Raw genomic sequence first — 6,000 nt, 5'->3', positions numbered from 1 at the left:
ATACTTCTAATACTTACTACGCACAAACACACAGATACATACATACACATGTATCTATCTATATATGTGTGTATATTTAGATTTATGTGCATGGGTGTATATACAGGTATAGATAATATAATAAATATATGTATATAGAAATATATGTAGAAATATAAATTATTTATATATGTTTATATATGTATATATATATGTATGTATGTATGTATATTTGATCTGGTATTTCTGCAGACCCCATCATCTTGTTCAGCATTATGACTCACCCTTATGGAGGGGGTAGGGAACTGGCTGTTAGGACAGGTATTATGATGTGGAATAGAATGCCTTGGAGATACCGTGAGGCATGTATGGACATTCTGGTCTGGTAACTTTCTATTGAAGAGGAGTCTTTTGGGCTGTGGAAGGTTTTAAAAGGCTTGTCAGCTACTTCCTCTTGGCCTCATTTGGTGACTCCACTCATGGCCTCTGGTAAGAGATGATGCTGTAAGGGGTGAGGCTGTGGGGCTTTCTCCCCTCTGACCAAATGACCCTGTGAAGAGGCTTCAGTCCTTGGCTTTTGAATTTGTTCTTTTTAGGTATAGGAAAAGGGAGTAGAGTCTCCATGATTTTTTGGCATCCCAGCTCCTAGGGTCTGGAGGGTGTTTTGGTGGACTCAAAGTCTGGGACAGACTTTGCAGTTGATCTGGCATCGATATCCCAAAGATTGAGGAGGGATCTTCAGAATCCAGGCCAGCAGAAGTTGAGATAAAGACTCATCTAGTAGTCATGTCCCATCTGGATGTGAATTTGGTGGGACCAAGGCTGTGTAGAAACTGAGGTAATATAGGGAAGACTCTGCCTCCAACGTACTGGGGGAAATATTTGTAGTTTGTTCTTGATAAGTCTTTGAAGTAAATTTCCATTTTTAAAAGCTATGCAATATTAAATAGTGAAATGAAAGAAATGGAATGAGGACTGGCCAGAAAACAATGGAGGGAGAACATGGTAAGAGTAGAGGAGAGGAGAGAGGAGAGCATTAAGAAAACACAATGCCCCCTCCCAAAAAATGCCTAGGAACCTGTAGGGGACAGATATAGCAGCCTGGCTTCTGAAGAGCATGTCAGAGCATACTCTATCCATATGCTCTTGGGCAAATTGCCTAACCTCTCTGTGCCTCAGTTTCCTAATCTGTAAAATGTGAAAGTTTGACGAGATGACCTCTGAGACCCCTTCAAATCCTAGATCTGTCATCCTATGGTTTATTTGGGTGATGGAACCCTTACCAAGACACTCCACACAACTGATAAGAGTCAAGCAAGGAGAGGCAGTGATTCAAATAATCCCTTTCATTTTTTTTTTGTTTACAAGCTGCAGTATTTCTTAGGGGAAGCAAGTAGTGGGATTTACTTTTTTTTTCCATTTCAAATATAGAGTCTCACTAATTCTCCGCCTTGTCTGGTATTTTACAGAGCTAGCTTCCTAGCAGTGAGCCCCTGTGGTACATACATTATTTGCCAGGTCAGTGAGTATTTTTCAGCTGTTGGAGACCTTCTGCTGTCAGCTTTATTCTTCACAATAGTCTAGTAATGCAAACCTCTCTATGGCTCACTGGTTCAATCTGTTTGAAAGGATTTTGAGGTATTTGTATTCACAGGCAAACCACAGCTTGAGCAGAAGCCCATGACTGGTAAATGCTTCAAAGCTACTGGAAGAGTTATCCATCCCTACCTCCTACCCTCCTATTTTGAATTCCTGAAGGACCTAGCCAAAGAGGAGGGGCAGTTCTATTGGGATTCAGGGGGAAAAATGAGTCCAAAGACTCTGTACTTCATTGTGACCCATAATGCCCTAGCTCCCTGACCAGCCTGGTTTCTTTCCTCATCTCCACTGTCTCCTCCACATCTTTTCATCTGAAGTATTGTCTCCATTTTCTGTTCTGCTTTTCTATGACTATATCCATTCTTTCTGTTGCCCAGTTCCCCCTTATCCTCTGTTTTCCCTTTTCTTCATTACCAAACAAAATAAGATGCATTTAGAACACTAGGGATTAAAACGGAAAGAGACTTTAGATATCTTCTAGCTCCTAACCTCATATTCTACAGAAAAGGAAACTATAGATAGAAACTCTGCCAGGAAGGGTAAGTGACTTCCTGTGCCCACTGCCTGGAATGCTCTCTCCTCATTTTCAGCTCTTGGACTCACTTTGTTTCATTCAAGGCTCACCTCAAGAGCTACCTACTACATGAAGTCTTTCTTGATCCAGTATTAGCACCCCCTTCCAAAACAACTTTATTTTTTAATTTGTATTTTGTAATGATCTATATACACATTGTCCCCCAGTAGGAAGTAAGCTCCATGAGGACATAGACTATTTTCAATTTTGTCTTTATATGCCCTGTTTATATGCTTGGCATGTAATAGGCACTTAATAAATGATTGTGAATTGAATTGTCCAAGGTCCCACAGCTAATACATAGCAGGCCCTGGATTGAATCCAATCTCTCTGGACACAAGTCTCATGCTGGTCCCACTCTATGACACTGTTTTAGAAACAAATTCTCCCCTAGTCCTCAGATTTGACAATACATCTTTGACTATGTTTCCAAACCTCTATTCAATTTAGTGAAAATAAAAATTAAATCAACTTTTTTGGGCTTTGGCATCATGAAAACATGTTTATTTCTACATCATTGCCATCCACGGTATAGTATAGAGAGAACAGTCCTTCGAGTCAAGATGTGAGCTCACATTCTGCCTCTGACACATAGTAACTGGTGACATCTAGGCAAAGCACTAAGTCTCTCAGTTCTCTAGGCAATTCTCAGTGACTCCAGACTTTAAGTAGGATAGAAGGTGCCATTCTGCATTGGTAGAGGGAGTTTCTTCCCTTGAGGGAACTCCCTTCCGTCAACGAAACTACAGGTCTCATTTCTATTACCTCTCAGGTATAGGCTATCTTGACATATATATCAAACAGGAGGTAAATGATCACCTATGAGTATGTGTTAGACTGGAAATTGAGATATCCAGAGAATGGAAAAGATGACCTCAGTGTTTTCTTCCCACTTTGGGTTCTGTTTTCTATGTTCTTGGGCTCAGCCATGTGGGGCAGTACATTACTGTACATGAAACAGGAAGCAGAAGGGGAGGCTGAACTTGGACCATGTGGCTAATGTCCACCACATCTTAGAGATCACATTATCCTTGAAAAGAAAAGCCTTTTTTATTTTTTTTGATTTTGCATCGTGGCCCTCTTTAGTAGACTAGCAAGGTTGATGGGCCCCTTAGCTGTAGCTGATTTGGGGAAAGCTGTAAAGTAGAATAAGCCTCATACATCTAGATATACAAATACCCATATGCCTACGATAATAGTAGTTTAAAACATAAGTGTTTTAAGATTTGTAAAGTACTTTCTCTACAATAATCTGAGGATTTAGGTAGCATCCATGTTATTCTTCTCATGTAACAGATGAGAAAGCTAAGTCTCAGAGGTTGTGGCTTGCCTATGGTCAGTGAATGGTTCGGCAGCTGTCACACCAAAGGTACTGGTCCTCCCTGAATACACCCTATATTGTTCATACAAAAGCTGACTGAAATTTTCCAGGTTATATGGCAAGAGGAGGTTATCCCCCAGGAGTTCAAGGATGCCTCTGTTGTTCATCTCTATAGGGCTAAAGGGAATAGATTGCTCTGCAACAATCGCAGGGGGATCTCTCTCTTAGTCATTGATGGCAAAATTCTTGCTAGAGTCCTCCTTAATAGGCTGATCCTTCACCTGGAAGATGAGCATATACCTGAGAGCCAGTGTGGCTTCAGAAAGGGCCGAGGAACAGTCGATATGGTGTTTGCTGCCTGACAACTCCAGGAGAAATGCCAGGAGCAGAACAGAGGTCTGTACACAACATTTGTGGATCTGACCAAAGTCTTTGACACTGTTAGTCGTGAGGGCTTATGGAAAATTATGCCAAAATTTGGTTGCCTGGAGAAGTTCATCAGTATTGTACATCAGTTTCATGATGGCATGTTTGCCCAGGTTCTGGATAATAGACAAACCTCTCGTGCCTTCCCAGTCACCAGTGGAGTGAAACAGGGCTGTGTGTTTGCTCCCATTCTTTTTAGCATGATGTTTTCAACCATGTTGACAAATGCTTTCAATGAGAATGAACACAGCATCAAGGTCAGATACCATACTGATGGTAAGTTCTTCAATTTGAAAAGGCTACAAGCCAAGACCAAAGTGGAGGGAGCGTTGGTGCATGATTTTCTGTTTGCAGATGATTGTGCACTCAATGCAGCTTCTGAAGCTGAGATGCAACAAAGCATGGATCAATTCTCTGCTACCTGTGCTTATTTTGGCCTAATAATTAACACCAAGAAAACACAGGTGCTCCATCAGCCACCACCATACCATGCATACATGGAACCATCGGTTACAACAAATAGAGAAGCTGTGGATAAGTTCACTTACCTTGGTAGTATACTTTCCAGGGATGTACACATTGGCAATGAGGTTGATGCATGCATTGCCAGAGGTAGCTCAGTGTTTGGGAGGCTCTGAAGAAAGGTTTGGGAGGGAAGAGGTTTTAGACTGACTACCAAACTGAAGGTCTACAGAGCTGTTGTGCTGACCTCATTGTCATATGCTTGTGAAACATGGACAGTCTACCAGCTCCATGCCAGGAAACTGAATCACTTCCATTGGAACTGTCTTAGAAAGATTCTGAGGATCACCTGGCATGATAAGGTACCAGACACTGAAGTCCTTGCTCAAGTTGAACTGCCAAGTATTTAAACTATGCTTCAGAGAGCACAACTCCAATGGGCTGGCCACGTTGTTCAAATGCAAAATGTATGCTTGCCAAAAAGACTATTTTATGGAGAACTTGCATGGGACAGGTGATCACATGGTGGTCAGAAGAAGCAATACAAGGACACTCTCAAGGTCTCTCTCAAGAACTTTGGATTTGACTGCGCAACATGGGAGACACTGGCACAGGACCGCTCAGCTTGGAGTGCCCACATCAGAAAGGGTGCTGTGCTCTATGAGCAAAGCAGAATTGAGACAGCACAAAGTAAATGTAGGATGCGCAAATTTGGGATATCCACCCCAAATATTCATAGGGACTATCTGTGCCCAACCTGTGGTAGAGTATTCTGAGCTCATATTGGTCTGATCAGCCACAGTCATATACACTGAAATTTTACTTTACAATGGTGATATCATTTTAGTCCTCTTTGAAGACAAAGGACAACAACCAACCTCCATTCATCCCTGGACTGTTGGATCTTGGCACCAGCTTCTGCTTTTATTTTGGGCAAGACCTTTTGCCTTTGTGCCTTAGTTTAAGGATCTAATATCTTCAACAAAATGGTCCTGGCATTATGGGACCAGTCTCATGCTTCTGGCTCCAATCTGAGCTGAAATCTTCTGATCATGGCCACCGGATGTTCCAGGCAGCCAGGTAGAAGAGCAGGGAGTGTGCTGGACCTGGAGTAAGGGAGACATGAGTTTAAATCTTTTCAGATACTTACTAGCTGTTTGACCTGAGCAACTCACTTAATTTCTGTCAGCCTCGGTTCCTTTAGCTGTAAAATGGGGGTAATAGCAGCATCTACCTAAGCAGGTAGGATCAAGTGAGATAATACATGTAAACTTCATTTGGGGTTTTTGGCAAGAGGGGTTTTCATGTTACAGATGAGGCAACTAAGGCAAACTGGCTTGCCCAGGGTCACAGCTAGTGTCTGAGGCAGGATTTGAACTCTAAGTTGAATGAGTCTTTCTGACTTTAAGTCCAGTACCTCTACACAAATGCTAGCTAATTATTTAGGGCTTTGTCTCACTACCTGGCCCAGGAGGTATAAATCAAGCCTTCAAATGTGGCAGATTCTCAGCCCCCACATTCAGGTCAAAATCATAGATCTGGAGCTGTTAGAAAACTCAGAGAACCTTTTCATTTTACAGATAAAGAAACTGAGATCCAGGAAGGAGAATCAGCTTACCCAAAGAAATACAGGTAGCAG

The 6,000-nt window shown here is 42.0% G+C and overlaps 1 long non-coding RNA gene across 2 annotated transcripts in view; it reads left to right on the top strand.

Moving 5' to 3' along the window:
• Positions 1 to 341: 341 nt before the first annotated feature.
• Positions 342 to 6,000, top strand: part of LOC140504974 (uncharacterized) — a 73,799-nt gene continuing 68,140 nt past the window's right edge. For both annotated transcript variants that reach the window (XR_011967293.1, XR_011967294.1), the window contains exon 1: positions 342 to 468. This is a non-coding gene — a long non-coding RNA (uncharacterized lncRNA). The remainder of the gene's footprint in view (positions 469 to 6,000) is intronic.

The sequence above is a fragment of the Notamacropus eugenii genome, chromosome 5 (assembly GCF_028372415.1).
Source record: "Notamacropus eugenii isolate mMacEug1 chromosome 5, mMacEug1.pri_v2, whole genome shotgun sequence".
NCBI classification, from domain to species: domain Eukaryota; kingdom Metazoa; phylum Chordata; class Mammalia; order Diprotodontia; family Macropodidae; genus Notamacropus; species Notamacropus eugenii.
The sequence above is the reverse complement of the archived record's forward strand: the minus strand, read 5'-3'. Positions and strand labels throughout refer to the sequence as shown.